We start from the raw sequence: 18328 nt of genomic DNA, 5'->3' as shown, positions 1-18328 counted from the left end.
TATAACTATAAATAAAATAAATTGTGATGCAACAACCCATGGAGGGCCAAGGCTTATGGTCAGTCAGCTGGACTGCTGGCCTCATGCCCACATGCCACAGTAAAGGTGAATAGTCATCCAACCAGTACGGGTGTGGCGGCAGAATGATGATCCCCCAGCCATTATAGCTGAATGTAACTGCATAAATATAACTAGAACCAAATAATGTATTTGAAATAAGCGTTCTGAAGTAGAGATTTCTTACTCATGTCTTAGCAACTCAGGTGGTATGGCACATACTTTTTGATAAAACATGTTCCTGTAGTCAGTTTTGTCAATTCAGATTTAAATTTAAACATTAAGTATTCGATTACCAAGACATGATGAAGTCGTCTCATTGTCATATTGCTACTCTCTTTTTTTGGCTATCAAATTATGATAATAGTGATTTCATTACTTTTCAGTTTAGTACAGTTTTTTTGTTGTTGCAAAAAATAGTCTGGTAAATAACTTGTTTTTCTAATTTAGTGTTTAGGTTATCTCAGGTTCATGGATTCAACTCTGATTGAGAGTAGTGTTGATAGGAATACTGTGCTTAATTAGGAAGGAAGTGTCAGGGGATGCAAAAGTACCCTAATCCAAGAAAATGAGTAGATGCAAGAAGAGCTTACACAGAGAACGATATTCGCTCCTCAGGCTGCTACGAACCACCTAATGCTGATTCATCATCATCATCATCAGTTAGCGCTACAACCCAGGGTGGGTTTTGGCCTCCTTAACAACAGCCTTCCATCTTACTCTGTTCTTTACCATGTTAGTCCATCCTCTCACTCCCATAATTTCAAGAACTTTGGATACCCCATCCATCCACCTTAACTTTGGTCTACCCTTTCTCCTCCTGTTATATAGTCTACCCTTTAACATTTTAATAGGAGTGCATGTTTCAGGCATCCTGTTTACATGTCCTAGCCATCTCAGTCTTTGAGCTTTCATAAATTTTACAACATCTTGACCTCCTATCAGGTTAAGAAGTTCATTGTTGGAGCGTATCCTCCATCTTTGATGATCATTGACTGGGCCAAAGATTCTACGCAGAATCTTCCGTTCAAAACTTCTTAAGGAGTTCTCGTCTTTCTTTGTAAATGTCCATGTCTCTGAACCAAAGGTAACTACAGGACGAACTAATGTTTTATAAACTTTAATCTTTGTCATCCTCGATAACAACTGATTTTTAAACAGTGGGAGGTTAGCGTAATAAGCCCGATTTCCAGCCTGTATTCTGTCGTTGACATAACCACTCACATCACAGTTATTATTAATAATAACTCCAAGATATTCTGAATTGGGATACACCTTCAAATGTATACTCCTGGATGGTAATATTCTTAGGGGTCCTTCTCAACTTATAGGTGGACATAATCATGTATTTAGTTTTTCCTTGATTCACTGTTAATCCCATGTTTTTGGCATTCCTGGATAATTCAATAAACAACTGTTTGAGTGTGGGAGCATTTCTAGATATAATAGCTATATCATCATCATACGCACAGATTTGACTTGATTTTGTGAATATGGTGTCTTTCTGGTCTACACTTTCTATTGCTTGGTGTATAAAACCCATTCCATAAAGTCCAGTCCTTGTACGGGAACCACTATTGAGGATGGAGAACTCTCTTTTATCCACTATTCCCTCCCCTTCCCACCGTATTTCTTGCAAAGCAACAATGTCTAGTTTAAATTTCAATATCTCATTTCCAATTTCAATAATTTTTCCTGGTCTTAACATCGTGCCCACATTTCAAGTCGCTAAGTTCAAATCGTTTTTCCGTTTATCATGCCTTAGCCGTCGTCTATTGTATCCATCATTCCAAGGCCATCGTTTCAGGTTCTCAACAATATAGATTTTATTGGTGTGGGGATGTTAGCACCACGACCAAACCTCCAACCTGGAGGACCAGGGACTCTTCTGTCAGGGTTACCATACCTTAGCCGAGAGGTCCCTGTTTTAAGGCGCAGGGAACTCGCCTTCACCCACCCTCTTACGAGATAGGATTTGCTGGTTATGCAGTCAGCTAAGCCAACAACTCGGGCATTTTCTGCCATTTAATACCTAATGCTGATTACAGGGCGCATTCGAAAGCATGGTCTTGAGCTGTTCGTATTGTGCAGAGCAGGTAGAAGCCAACATGAGCGTTAAATATTCTGTGTTTTATATAGTTATGATCGCGTTTTATCCCCAGGAAAGACCCGGTACTCTATTTGATAGATGACTAAGTCAACCTTGTGGCTGTGCTGGAATTCTGTCATATGATTTCATTCTTGTTCTTTGGTATAGATTTTGTACTTCAACATGTAGGTTCTAATTTTATGTAATTAACGCCAGTTTAGCACTAAAGGAGCCTCTATTGTGACATATGATTAATGTAATTTCTGACTAGAAACCACAGAACAGCAGGAGAGAGAGAGAGAGAATTTTTTATTAAACATGTTCCATTACAGTTTGTAATACTACATGTTTTGGTTTACATCACTATTGCATGGCAAGAGAGAGAGAGAGGGAGGTAGGTTTTTTTCAACCATGTTGTGTTATTAGTTACTCTGCAACAAGGTTCAAGTTACATTGCATGCGCTGTGTTAAATCTCGCTCGAAATGTTGTCAAGCCAGCAGATGACTGAGAACTGTCGACAGCTTGCAGTCGAAGTGAAGCCGAGTGCACACGAACATTGCTGATAGTTTGTGCAGCTCTTCTTGAGTATACTCTACTCGTCGCCAAGCAAGTCCCTTGCTGCACTAAAGTTGCCCCTGTGGTTTGTATCTTGATTGAGACTGCAGCTGTCTCATGGGGCTGCAAAACAGAACAGAAATAAGCTTTTATGGACTGTAGTGTTTAGAGAAGTTAAAAGCAATCTCCTCTCCCATATTCGTCTTTAGACTTGGCTCAGTCATCCAGATTTGTCAAACATAAGGAGTCCAAACAGAGTAGTTGACTACCTGTCTGCTCTGAAGATGGAACCTTATGTAGTTCTGAAATGGAAATGTCAAATTCCAGGGCACGGTGAATACCCAAGTGCCTAATTCTAACCTCTTCTCCCATTGTAAGTGAATTAAATTTGGATTTACACTTAAATTGTAGTATTTATGTAAAGTACAGCATTCTAAATAGCTACAGCATTAATTTTCCATTCAGGAATTTTCAGATTTCAATTTTACCAAGTCCATGCGAAATTGGTTGGTGGCTTATTTTTGTGCTGAGTACTTAACAGTGATTTTGTAATTTGTGGTCTCTTTCTCCAGAATTGTTATCATACAGTATGTAAAGACATTTTGTTTTTAAGTTGAGAACAGAGTAATAGAGATGAAAATGTTGCCATTATTCATTTTAATTTATGAACGAAAAACATGTTTTTTTTTTTTTACATACAGTAAATAGCTTTTTTTGGTACATAAAGTAAATATATTACGTGGGTCAACTGCTTTATTTCTTCATCACATGATAGTCACATTTAAAATTTTTGCCACCTAAAAATCTGTTGCCTTTAGCCAAGATTGAACTCCTATTTGTTTTCTGTATTGCTGCAGCATCAGTAAACAAATGTACAAATTGTAACAAATTGACGTTTATAACATGTTGGCAGCATTGAAGAAGTCCTTTGAGCAGATGTACATCCCACAAGAACGTCAACCATTCATAAACATGAGTCTGTAGTTGGACTCTAGGAATGTGACTGTGAATGTCCACCCAGCCAAACATGAAGTGCACTTTCTACACGAAGATTCGTTATTGATAAAGTGAGAAGTGCAGTGGAGTCCAAGCTGTTGGGCTGTAACACAGCAAGGAAGTTCTATGCACAGGTAAGTCATGGAAAGCAGTAAATTGTAGCACAAAGAGAAAATTACGTGCACAGATAAGTGACCTAGAACAGTGGATTGTAATACAGATGAATTCTACACAAAGTTCAGTTATCAGGAGCCGTTGATTGCAGTACAGTACATCAAAGCTTTCCACAGAGATAAGTAGTCAGGAATAGTTGACTGTAACATATTGAGAAAGTTCCGCACATAGGTAAGTGATCAGTAACAGTGAACTGTGGTGTAATCAAGTAAATACTGATTATAAAAACACTCTAAGTCACATTTTGGTTGAAAATAAGTGGAGCATTGTAATGACTACCTCACACATAGATACATCAGTCTGAGCAGAAAAACAACCGAAGTGACAGTTAATACTGTAAAGCAAAAGGCATCAATATTCATCTGAAGTGCAGGATTCCAGTTGTTTTTGCAATAAACAGGAAACAGTTGGCACTACTGCAGAACTGCTCTTTATCTGGGTACAGTACTATACATGTCCAGCTGCATGTGTGTTCACTGGTGTTTATAGCAAGAAAAGAACAAAACATTCTTCGGAATATAGAAGAAATGTTGAAAAGGCCAGAATTCATGGTGGAGAACATATTAACCACAGCGGTAAGGATGTCCCTAAAAAGTGACTAGTGAAGACTGCAAATGCCAGAAAGAGTGTTTTAACCCGACAACATGGTATTTAAAAGTCCCTGCACTAAGCGCTAAAGTGGTATTTAAATGCTCTAGTAGAATGGAATTTACATTACTTCACTCCTTTATTTCAGTTTTCGAAATGGTTAAACATAATATAACCATATCCATATGACAGTAAAAAACGTACTCTCTGCAATACAATTGAAAAAACCACATATTCATATCTGAAATTGATTACGAACTATGGCCGGTTTTGTGCAGCCATGCAGGATATGTACACGTGTATGTAAAATCACTTCAGAACTAACCTAGAGAGCTGCATATATGCGTATGGCAACTAGGTCTGAGGGATTAAAAAATTGGTGAATGTGACAATTGAATGTCTTTAAATATTGCTAGCAAGGATCAGCAAGACTGGTTCTTACAAGGTATATGTGCCAGTGATATAAAACGACACGGGACGAGAAATGAGAAGAAACCTAATAGAGTGAAATCTTTCAAGTATTACATCAGGTTGGAAGTACAAAAATCGAGGTATGTAGAAAGCCTTCTTTATTATTTGAAGAGTGGAAATGGCAAAAGTTCTAAGTGCCATTCAGAAAATTTCACAGGAGACAATAAAAACTTCTCAATTTCTGAACTTAATGTTTTGTGTTCAAAATAGACACATATTTGTACAGGATATATGTTAGTATAAGACTTAAACACACTTTCTTGATAATTGGAATGTAGTATAAAATATAAAAAAATGAAACTTATAGAATATTCTAAGTGCCTTGTCCATCTCACTCATAGTGTTCCAAATGCCATGTTTTGTAGTTAGGTATTACAACATGTACAGCTGTCAAAAGAAAAAGTGGCCGCTCTCCTGAAACAAAGTTCCCTTCGGGTATCTTCGCTACAATTCGGAGACAGGCGATGTTACATGGTGTTGGACCACGTTGCCTGATATCTACAGTTATAATTGAAGTATTCTGTGTGTTATTCGATAGCATAATGGTAGCGTTCAGGCCTCTTATTCATGAGGTCCTGCGTTTGACTACAACCTCGTGCTTTTTATGTTATTTTTTGTTCTGTTTTTGAGAGAGACAAACTATACATAATGGCTCCTTTCTCTTTTACGATTATTTTAGTAATTAACATCAGGTTCATTAATATATTATGCCATGACTTTATCATTATGATATTGTGGCTGCAAATGGAAAGAAAAAAGATTTTATTCTCAATAAAAATATCTTCCGTGGCATAAACAAAATAAATTTACTGCCGTCGGCCTTAAAACATTGAAACAATTAATCGTTCAAAAAACAAAACAAAAAGCCACAATTCAATATTTAGTCTATCTTCCTCTTATCTCGATCATCTTGCAGTCGAGTGGGCATGGAATTGACTAGTCTTTGCAAATAGTGACTGTTCTTAGACACGATATTCCAGGCATTCTGAACATACCCACATACATAAGTGTTCTGTCCATGGGCAGGTCTTTCATTGCAAACGTAGCAATCTCCAATCTTTCCTATTTTCTGCCTTCCTCTTAGTCTCCGCATATGATCCACATATCCTAATGTCGTCTATTATTCTTTTCAACCAGAGACCCAACCAATTCCTTTTTCTCTTTCTAATCAGTTTCAGCATCATTCTTTCTTCACTCACTTTTTCAAACACAATTTTACTTCTTATTCTGTCTGTCCACTTCACATGCACCATTCTTCTCCACATCCACATTTCAAATGCTTCAATTCGTTTCTCTTCATTTCGTCGTAATGTCCATGTTCCTTCCCCATACAATGCCACACTCCACACAAAGCACTTTACTAGTCTCTTCCTTAGTTCTTTTTCCAGAGGTCCGCAGAAGATCCTTCTTCTTCTTCTATTAGAAGCTTCCTTTGTTCATGTTTGCAGTTTTTCTTGGGAAGGATAGACCTAAATGTGGTAACATCCCGTTGCTTTCCGCACACCACTATCTCTTTCGCATCTTATTAAATTCCAGGTGGCCCAAGCATGGAGATGAGGAGAGTGGATTTGACTAATTGGGTCCTACGGACTTCACCGAAAGTCACGGCAAGGGTTAAATATTAATTCTGTCAGGATGTTTGACCCGATCAGAGACCGAGAAATCTCAATTAGCCTTTGCCCCCCGCATCCTGGACTAGCTTCTACGAATCATCAGAAAATCCTAGAGTGTGGTTGGGCCAATTTTTCCGAAAATGTTTCCACACTTTTGCCCTCATAGCTCACCGGACGAATGTCGGAATTTAGATGTCAACGTCTCAGGTTCAATTCCTCGTAACTCCTTTTCATTTTATTGTGGTTCAAGATAGTATAATGTAATAATACAAAAAGAAAAACTAATACCAGTATTATGCAACTGGATTTTTCCAAACCTAACATTAAATTTATGTTATTTATATCGCTAAAGAATGATTACAATATAAATAACTTGAATATTATTTATACAGTATCACTAAAGAACGATAATAGAATATAAATTATAAATATCGGTTTGTTTAATTAATATAAGATATTATATAATATGTATTTAATTATCTAAATAAAATAACCTATTTTACAAGGAGAGATGGTTATTTGTGTTATAATAATTACTTACATAAAATACAGATTATTTATATTGCGAAAGAACAATAACAATATAAATAACTTGAATATTGTTTTATAATGCTAATGAAGGAAAACAGAATATAAATAACTTGAATATTATTTATATCGCTAAAGAACGATAACAATATAAAAAACGTGAATATTATTCATATCGGAATTTCACAGATTTATTACAGATGTATTTAAGAAATTGTAGAAGAATAGTAATTAGTAACAGTGTCCTATTTATTTTTCTTGGAGCCAAATTTGTAACTTTTAAAAGTGTGGTTACTATGTTGAAGTGTATGTGTTGCAACAGATGCTTGATTTGTTATGTATGTGAGTCAGTTATGGGATGCTTGATGTCGTCGCAATGTCGTAATTATAGTTTGATTGTGTTTGTGTGACTATTGTGTATTAATTTATGATGTATGGTATGGAAATCTGCATATTTGTGTTATAGAAGTGTTACGTATGTGTGTTGTTAATATTTTTGTATGTTTCAAATTGATAACTGATATTTGTTTTGCAATCGCAATGCCTAATTTACGGATTGTTTATGTTTTGTTTACATCTCGTAAGCTAATTTAATTTTCTTTTCCATTTCTCTTTTTGCTTATCTTTTTTGTGTATAAAACTATAGCCCTAACATACATATGTAAAATAGGGCTAACCCCCATTGGAGATACAATAATAATAATTATTATTCATATCGTTATAAAACGATAACAGAATACAAATGATGACTTTAATTTTATTCATATCTCTAAAGAACGATAACAAAATATAAATAACGTGATAGCCATAAAGAATGATAACTGGATATAAATGATAATTTGAATATCATTTACATCGCTAAAGAACGATAAAAAAATAAAATGAAAACTTGAAGAAGGCCCGAACCCACAACCTTTGAATCATTAAACAAGCACTCTACCGCTGGTCTACGAGGCGCAGATATGGAACACTTTCATAGTTCCGGAACTGCTTGTACAAGCACATGCATCGTGTAACATCACCGCGACCCGAAGTGGCCTTTGAAAATATTCTCTGTTCACTAGTGCGGCAACTTTTTTTTTGACAACTGTACATCATAAAGGGGTGATAATATAAGATCTGTAGACTAAAAAAAAAGTCTTATTATGCAGTAGCAATGCTGTTATTCCCGGCGTGACTCCTCCTCTTTGCTTACGTCTTAGGAAGTGAAGGCTCTATAAAGTCTAGGTAGGTAGTATCGTTCGCCATTTTTGTTCTTTCATTGCCGAGCTACCATACGAGGAATCTATTTGCCACACCATTAAACATTATCATGTCATAGCTGCTATGATAATAAATCAAACGCACTGTAATTGAGCAAATAATTGAGTGGCAAATTACGTCTTCGTGTGCTTTCTGCGAACTCCAACGAAAGAGCCAAAATGGCGGGCGATTATATTAAGTATTTATCGAGCTTTAAGAAATGAATAGCATCTTCATCAGTGAATTACAAGACGCACATGTTTAAATGTAGCTGATCTGCAACGCGATTGGCTGCCGGAAATTAGAGCGACGGGACTATAGTTTCAGGATTACTGTTCCAATACTCAGTTTCTGCAAAGTTCTTCATAAAAAGTACCTTTGGTAGAAACGATATCATGTTTTTCAGATCTGCTATTTTAGCAACTGGTAACATAGGTTGTGGGAGTGCATGCAGAAAAGTGTCTCTTATCTTAGTAGGAAGTTTTCCTTTCCTCATATTGTTCATCACCTTCCACTTAGGTTTCTGTGAGTTTTCTTGGTAAGAAGCTTTCCTGGTAACTATTTAGTTACATGAATCATATTTAATTTTGAGATCTCACATTTTGAGGTCGTAATGACAGAATCTGCAGCATATTTTAGGTCGAAGAAATCATCAGATTCAATCTCCATGACATTGAAGATGTCGAGCAGTTTCCACAACATAATGCAAATCTCTTGGAATGCATGCCTTCCAGACTCTCTTTCTCATCTCAATAAGATCAAAATCACGGTCACAGATCAAGAAGCTGTGAGCATTATAAGCAACTTTTAGTGTAACTTCCTCAAAGGGCATTTCATTCATTCACAGTGTTCTGCCCAAGGACAGGTCTTTCACTGCAAGCCCAGCATTCTCCAGTCTTTCCTATTTTATGCCTTCCTCTTTGTCTCTGCATATGATCCATATATCTTAATGTTGTCTATCATCTGCTATCTTCTTCTGCCCCGAACTCTTCTTCCATTCACCATCCCTTCCACTGCATCCTTCAATAGGCAGTTTCTTCTCAACCAGTGATCCAGCCAATTCCTTTTCCACTTTTTGATCAGTTTCAGCGTCATTCTTTCTTCTTGAAGTCTTTCCAACACAGCTTCGTTTCTTACTCTGTCCATTACACATGCTGCATCCTTCTCCATATCCACATTTCAAATGCTTCTATTCGCTTCCTTCACTTCACTGTAATGTCCATGTTTCTGTCATGATGTACCAAAGACATAATAAGGAAAGGCATTACGCGATTTTTGTTTTGACCTGCGCAATTATCAGACTAAATGACTAATTTCCTCTTGTTCAAATTCCCTCCTTCTCTTATTAATTTCAATAAGCACGATGCAACTTCATTAGTCCCACGAGAGGCAATGCTCTCATCCCACACACACATAACACAATCATGAGGATCTGCAACATGTAAGCCTAAATTATAACAGTTGAGCTGTCTGCTGTAAAACATGTTGCTGTGGGCAAGGTTTGGAACTAGTAACACTTGCTGAAGATCAACTGACATTACTGTGGAAAACGGGTATCATAACAGTCTCAAGTACTTCCTTACATTTTGTATGGCGTAAGTCTCGATACCTTTTCACATCATAGGACTGAATCTGTATTGACTGAAGAAATTTCACAAGCAAATCCATCACATGTTTTGCACGTGTCAGTTCTTAGCCGATGAACTGAAGCATTTGGAAACTCCTTATTGGAAACTTTATCATAGAACTAACCACACTTCCTGGATACTTTTCTTTAAATGCCTGATGCATCCTGTTGATATTCAAATCCATGCTCGGCCTGACAAATGCTTTCAACCATTTCAGAAAGCCTGGTACTTTGATCCAACTGCTGTATTGAGTGTCCTTCCTTCTGATGTGTCTTTCGTCAATTGTGAAGCCATTCGTTTCCCTAGCATTGATGCAAAGCAACATTGTGATATTTCTGCCACATTTACCTAACTTGCTTCTTGCCTTTAAGAGCCAAGACTTTCAAGTTACTTGAATGCACTGAACTTACACCAGTTTCGTCGCAGTTGAAAATTCTGCTTGGAGGGAACGAATATTTTCCTATTAGTTCCTCTAGTTCGGCAAAAAAAGCATTCACTTGTACCTGTTAAGCCTGGAGCTCTCTGCAGGCTTGTTAATTGAGCACAACACAAAGAAAATTCGGAATACTGCTTGATAAATCCACGATAAAACTTGTTTCCCACTATCTGCTTTGTTCTGTTGAATTGCTGTGGCAATTTCAAGTGCTCAGCAAGATCGTAGACTAGAGTAAGAAGTTCGATTTTGTTCAGGATAGGAAACAATTGTCCAGATGTTTAAGATATTTTACAATTTATTTTCCAATTCATTGTCGAATGTTCTTTAAAGGATTTATTTTAATTCATTCTCCCCTCTTAAGGGCACAAATCCCAAACACGGTCTCCCAAAATGCTTCTTGGCACAGAGAAGTGATCTGCTGCTTCACTCCCTGCCAGTACTCTGTTGACAGTCATTTTCCCTTTTTAGATGCTATCATCCTTTTAGAAGTCACTGAAACCAAATGATGGCATTATTTTATGTGCCACAATAATTATTTTTCTGTTTGGTACTGGAAACACTGGTAGTGTCCAGTATTGGGACCATGTGGTAATTTAGAATAAAGTGCAAAAAATTAAAATCTAAATGCTTTTGTCTAGTAAAATTTACGTCTCTTTCAGCTGTCTATCCCGACAACGAATGCTAGTTTTGTGCAGTGGTTATTTGTTAAACACACGACACTACTCACAACACACATGGGTTACAGTTGCAAATTTTGCTCTATTTAGTCGGCCAGAGCTGCTCTCACTCTGCAAGGCACTTCAATTCCAAGCCAGAGCAGAATGCTCATGCAGTGGCGGACCCGCATTACAGCTACCTTCCCTGCATTAATATGACAAGAGTCACGGTTGTTCAATTCATTGAGGCTGTCAGTACGTAATAGTTTATAAGGATATTATATCAATCCATTGTACATTACAGAATTTATAACACTCTTATTAATTTAATGAAATAAACTTTGCTCCATGAACACACACAAATCATTAGGCTTATTTACATAACCCATACGCACATACTGCAATCTCCTCACCACGGTTCTACGAGACAGTTGTATGGCTTCCACTTCTCCTACTTAATATAATATAATATAATAAGACATAATGTGGTATGGTATGGTATGGTGTATGATATGATATGATAAGATATGATATGATGTAATATAATATAATATAATATAATATAATATAATATAATATAATATATGATCATAAATTAATACAACTTAAAGAAAATGTTTCTCAGGTACATTATATTAGAATATCTATTCGATATTTATATTGCATTATAAGTTATTATAGTACATTTAGTAATATGTACATATATATACAGTCATCAACGAGTTTTAGCCGAGTAAGGACGTGTGCTGAAGGAGCGGAGTCTGAACAGCGTATAGAGGCATTGACCTACGAACGAGTGATAGAGCGGAAGGTACATTAGAAAATGGAAAAAGTGCTACAACGAGAAGTGATAAAGAAGGGGAGAAATGAAGCTAGGAATGGAGGACTACAAATGCAGAACAGTACAGGAAACTCGAATAATCAAGTGGATATAACATCAGGAAGCTTGACGTGCAGAATAAATAACATCTGTGCGAAGATTGATTATCTGGTACGGGATAATGAGCAAATGAAAGAGAAAATCAAATATTATGAAGATAAGCAAAGAAAGAAGAATTTAATATTCTTCGGGGTGGAAGAAGAGGGTCATGAATATGGAATGGATACATATGAGACTGTATGCAACGTGTGCGATAAGATTTTTGGTATCGATGTGAGAGTGGGCCACATTGAACAGACTTATAGAATGGGGAAAGGAAGATTTAGACCTATTTTAATTTCTTTCGTAAGCATGAGAACAAGAGAAATTATCTTAAGGAACTTAAGAAAATTAAGAATAACGAAAATAAGGGTTGAAAAAGACGTAAACCATGAAACAAGAAGAAGACGCAAAGCGCTGATACCGTTCATGATAGTTGCTAGAAATAAGGGAAATTTTGCTAAGATATATGAAGATAAACTGAAAGTCAACGGGAGATACTATGACCTGGAGTTTTGTGAGAAGAATATAAATCATCCGGAATTTGGATTAAATAACGTGGTAGAGAAACATCAGAGGCAGACTGACAAACACGTGCAGCGGGAATCGAAAGCAGGAGTAGAGAAGGAAATCAAGCGAACAGTTCAACTGGCTTCGGAAGAAAACATTGGAGCTAATGTAGAATATGAGAAGCATGCGGCGAAAAATGATGAATCAGAAGTCGAAGCAAGAAGGCGTCACACGCAGAAAGAAGACATTGAACCAGGGAGCAAAAAACGGATCACCAAGCTAACAGACAGGAAGAAGTACACTTCTATGAAGAGTGGCATAAAGGCTACAGCGGCAAAGAAATGTGCGAATGAGAAGATAAAGAAAGGTTTAAGTTGTGTAATGATGAATGAGTCTAGTGAAGAAGAGGGAGCTACTGATGGTTATGAACCGTGTGAGAGGATAATAGAGGTAAGAAGAAGGAAAGAGAAGGAGAGGAGTCCAGGGTTGGGAATAATAGGAGAATCATCGAAGGGGAATATGGAGAGTATAAGGAAAGGAGTCTTTGCGAGTGCAGATACAAGTGGAAGTTATGAAAGGGACTGCGGGGAAGAGAAGAAAGAAGTCGAGTATATAACTGACAATGAGTGCGCAGAGGGTCAAAGATCAACAATCGTGGAGATGTTTGAGACAGAACTAAATAAGATATGCGAGAAAGTAGACGAAACTTATATAAAATGCAGTGAGTTATGTGATATTTAAGGACAACTGTCAACGAGAGCGCAGAGGGTCAAGTTCAGAAATCGTGGAGGTTTTGGAGAGGAAACTAAAAAAAAAAAAAAAAAAAAAAAAGATGTGCGAGAAAATAGGTGAAACTATATAAAAATTCAGCGAGTCATGTGATAGTAAAGAAACAAGGAAGTGCAAACTAAGACGTGTGAAGTGTAAAAGTGAATCAGAGGAAAGATCTGCTTAGTCTGAGGCATAGATAAATTGAAAATCAATGATAAAGTGTACGTTCTCGAATACTGTGGAAAGAATTGTGACAAACCAGAGTTTCGGACCGAAATCTAGCAAAGCCAGGTGAATCAAGGCGCATTGAAACGGAGGTTCAATGGACGCGAAAATATGCGTACGTCAAGGCAGCACGCTAGGAAGAATGGAAAAATGCATACGACACAAAACTTCAATATCAATGAAACGAGAGATGGACAATGACGATACCTGACGTCTACTTCGAGTACGAAACAGCTGACCAGAATAAACCAAGGAGGAAAACATAACGTGAGGCAGATATAAAACACTGCGGACGAAGGATTAGGGAAACAACTGGTAGTGTCTAAGGTCAGGAGAATAGACAAGACTAATGGAGGAAATGCAAGAGAAGACATGAGAAGAACGAGTGTAGGAATGAAGCGACTACCAGATATTAGTGATTGTGAGGACTGAATAGATAGGGCGTTGGAGAGGTTATAGCGAAGAAGAAGAGTGCTAAAAAGTGAGTGCAGAAAATTTAGGGGTGGCAAAAGTGTAAGAAAAGGAACAGAGAAGAAAGTGTTAGTGTAAGAAGATAGGGTAAGAGTGTAATAAGATAAACTATCAAACAATGAATACAATGATATCTGAACAAATGTGAAGTGGAATGAGAGGGAAATTGGAAGTGTAATTTAAGTGAATTAGATATTTGATGTTTTTCAATGTTTTGGATTGGGAGTAGTAGCAGGGGTACTATAACTGTAGGAGTATTATCGAAATAAATATATGGATAGGGGTAATAAAATAGGAAATTTAGGAATGGAAGGGAAACAGTCTAGGTAGGAGGGAGAGAATAGAAGAAGATAGAGGGGGAAGGACATATAGCAATTCAGTCATAATAGAACATTAGAAAGCAATCAAGAAATTCTCGGCAAAGAATACCTTAATAGAAAAGAGTTATATGTATTAAAGGGATGGTGGATCGAAAAACAGAAATGTGAAGGTCCACCATAACTGTGAATTGTAATGTTGAATGACAAATAAATATCAATATCAATATATATATATATATATATATATCATATATATCATAAACTGTAATATACTATACTATGATATAGCATAATATTTGTATAATTTAAAATTATATATTACTAAATGTATAATAACTTATAATGCAATATAAATATCAAATAGATACTCTAATATAATGTACCTGAGAAGCATTTTGTATTAATTTATGGCGTTCATTACCAACATATTTGTCATATTCAGTAGCATGTTGTAAAGAATAATGTCGTTGGATATTGAACTTCTTAATCGGTTGGAGTGTTTTATGCCAAATTAAACACTTTGCTAATCCACTGCTCTCTACCAAAAAGAACTCCTCCTCCCATGATACGTTAAAAGCATTGGGAGTAGCAGGACGCTTTAGTGTATGAGCGGAAACTCCGTCTTCAAAGTTCGCCATCACACTGCAGAGTCACCACTGCACCGACACTGAATGACATACAGTATGCTTATGTCACAGCGCTCGCAAGACCGGCTCTTTAAAGCACACAGCGCTCATTTCTCAGAATCACATAATGTGTCTAGTCCTGCCTTATACCTTAATATAATACTGCGTAACAAATTTTAACTTTTTTTTTGTGCTGGGCATGTGATACATGTTTTCTATATAATTTGAGACTCCTGAATACGAATATGACAATAAAAAACAGTTGTTGGTTATGGTTTTATAGAAATTTTCGAATTATATCTATTCAAAATACTGCTTTATATAATGACACTAAGGTCAAATATTCACTGTTCAGAAGATTACAGCTTTCTTTTTCTGCATTTTCTTTCATACTGGGAATCAGGTAAATTACGAGATAAAGTTCAACAATAGTCTGCAAGCATATTGACACTCTACTGTCCTTGGTATCTTTTTTCCATAGTTGAAATTTCTTGATGAAAGCACTCACCATGCTCATCACTGAAATCGTGACAATTCTCGGGGAAAAAGTCAAGATGGAAGTGAAGGAAGTGAATTTTCAGGCACATGTTACAACCCATAATTTCATATGCCAACAGTAAATTTTGCACTAGTTCTTTATAGTTCTCACTTTTACAGTTACCCAGAAAATTTCATACAACCTCCTTGAATGCAATCCAGGTGGCTCTCTCTTTTCCTTCCAACAAAGATTCGGTGTGATTGTCCTGCATTATTTCTGTAATTTGTGGTCCATTGAAAACTCCCTCTTTTACTTTCAAGTCACTAATAGTAGGAAATTTTTCCTGGATATGTTTAAATGCTTTATTTTATGATTCATCCCTTTAACAACATTCTTTATTAACCCTAACTTAATGTGTGAAGGGAGTAAAATTATTTTACTTTGAGGTACATGGGGTTGATGTATAATATTTTTCTTCCCTGGCTCTAGTGATTGTCATTTTATTTTATAATGTTTTTCTCGAGTACAACTGTCCCATTTGCACAGAAAGCAGCAAAATTTTGTGTAGCCTAATTGAATTCCAAGAAGCAATATTACAATCTTCAAATCCGCACATATAAACCATTCGTAATTTGAATATTATCATTAAAGCACACTTTAAAGAAATACACACCTTACACAGAATACTAACACCACGGAAATCTGGTAAACTGAAGCTATTTCATATAGCAAGTCTGTTTCTCCTCCTCCAAATGGAACCAAAAAGGGCAATAAAACAATTTCCACTTTTAGAAGTCATTTTGACAAGGTGGTCTATTGCAAAATATAAATTACAGTAATGTCATTAAAGCTCACAGTGAAAGAAATACACATCTTGAGTAAAATCAGGTAAACACAAGCGAATTCATACTGTGAACCTGTTTCACACCCTCCAAATAGACTCGTAAAAGGGCAATAAAATAATTTCCGTTTCTACAAGAGCTTCTAACATGTTTTCACATAATGGGTCGTCACATTTGTAAAACAAAGTAGTTACAGACGAAATATGGTGATTTTATAAATAGAATGCATATAAAATTAATTATATTGTCATCTCGAAAACCCGAACTGATGGAACATTTTCTGTGTTATTTTTTAATTTGGGAGGTCGAAATTAGTAAGAATTTGTTAGTTTTATTTGTGGCGCAAAATGGCCGTTGACCAATGTAATTTGATATCAGCAAAGAAAGTATTCTTACACCAAAAGCGCATGGTAAATTAACTGCATTAGTTTTATACGGAAATGTTGTCTATTTCAATATAATTTTGTCGTAACGATGTATTATACTGAAGTACAAAAGGATGACTAAGAGGATTTTTCTTTGTACAGTTGGTCATGACTTCCTGCAACATTATGGCATGATTTTAAGCTACTTACTAGTGTCCTGGAGTTATTCCCCTGTCTTCTGTTTTTAATACACCTAGGAAACTTGGTAACCCCACCTTGACTTTAGGGACACAGTGTATATTGGAAAGTTACAAGAAGCAATTGATGTATTGTTGACAAATTTTCCTGTCTCTTAGGCTACAGTTACACTATAATAACCAAACATCGGAAGTTATGCAAAACCGAAACGCTACATGCTAATTAGGTAAAATTATGTGAAGTGTTCCGTCTCTTTCTCAGAGTGATTATTATTTCCTGAATAACTCGAAAGTGGAGTTTTACTGGGTCATGGGACCGATGTTTCAGTTTGTTTAAGAGAAAGTGAAAGAATTACTGCCCAAATCCTATTAGTTATTATTAGGCTTTACATAGAAAAAAAAAATCGAACCATTACTTAGAAGATAGTTTGTCTTCTTTAAAAAAGAAAAAACAAAACAAAAAAAAAAAGAGAGTTATGAAAGATTGTTCTCTAAACATAATTTTAATGTTATTCCTATTGTAAACTAATCTGACCAGAAGAAGTTAGTTTGTGTCTATTCGTACTTGCTAATGATGTTTCCACTTTCGTCTCTTAGGTTTCTTGTTGCTCTCCTGAAACTATTCCCTTGGACGCTCCTCTGCTGGACCAGGTGTCAGTTTTCAGGACAAAATACTGGTGATTCATAAGATGATTGCATTTAACATATTTTTCAGGAAAGTTACAGTACAATTCAACCATTAATTGTTTTTAGCTAAAATTTCCCTAACACTGGGATTACTTTCATTCCATTTATTTGAAACACTCTGTATAAAGTGTCATTACTATTGCTTACAATTACACAATGTCATCACTACCTCTTTTCCTCATATGTGGCCAAGAACTTGCTCTATCTTTCACAAAAATCACTTTGTCCTCGTCAGATATGTAATAGCTCCTTCTATGTAATCTGTGGCCTTTTACCAGAAAAAAGTACATATATATATATATATATATATATATATATATATATATATATTCGACAGGGGCGAAAAGATGGAACTGAATTTTCTACCTCTAACTTTATGTAAGGTCAAGCCTAATAGTAACCCAAACAAACTGGCCAGTAATAAAATTTTATTATTCCACATTGTTCAAGAAAAAAATTACTCGCATGAGGTTCGAACTTGCTCTCATCCACATGACAGACAGCATCTGAGGTACTGAGACATACGGCCATGCTTCTGAAACTGAAACACCATTGACTTCTGTGGCATACTACAATAACTGCAAGAAACATAATGCGTATGTACAAATTGCAAAGCATATAATAGACTATCTCATATTAAGTACCAGTTATGTATTTTTTGAATGAAGATAATTCTAAATCTACAACATAGGCGAATACTAATTGAAAATGTTTTGTTTTGAAACAATGTGCAATCATAATATTCTTAGTTTTAGGGTGCTGTGCAGTATTAAGTAATATAGATATTTTGTATGGGCATGTATTTGCCAAATAATTCATATATTAATATTGTAATATTTGGTAGGTTGGCTTTGGCTAGGTTACAATGAACTTGAAGCGCATG

General features: G+C 36.0%; 1 protein-coding gene across 1 annotated transcript in view; it reads left to right on the top strand.

The window, feature by feature from the left end:
- Positions 1-18328, top strand: part of LOC138715539 (uncharacterized) — a 171754-nt gene that overhangs the window by 13413 nt on the left and 140013 nt on the right. Inside the window, exon 3 of the mRNA XM_069848584.1 lies at positions 3616-3832. The gene's annotated coding sequence lies outside the window, so the exon portion shown is untranslated. The remainder of the gene's footprint in view (positions 1-3615; positions 3833-18328) is intronic.

Source organism: Periplaneta americana, chromosome 15, assembly GCF_040183065.1.
Source record: "Periplaneta americana isolate PAMFEO1 chromosome 15, P.americana_PAMFEO1_priV1, whole genome shotgun sequence".
NCBI lineage: Eukaryota > Metazoa > Arthropoda > Insecta > Blattodea > Blattidae > Periplaneta > Periplaneta americana.
This window is presented reverse-complemented; position numbering and strand designations above follow the sequence as displayed.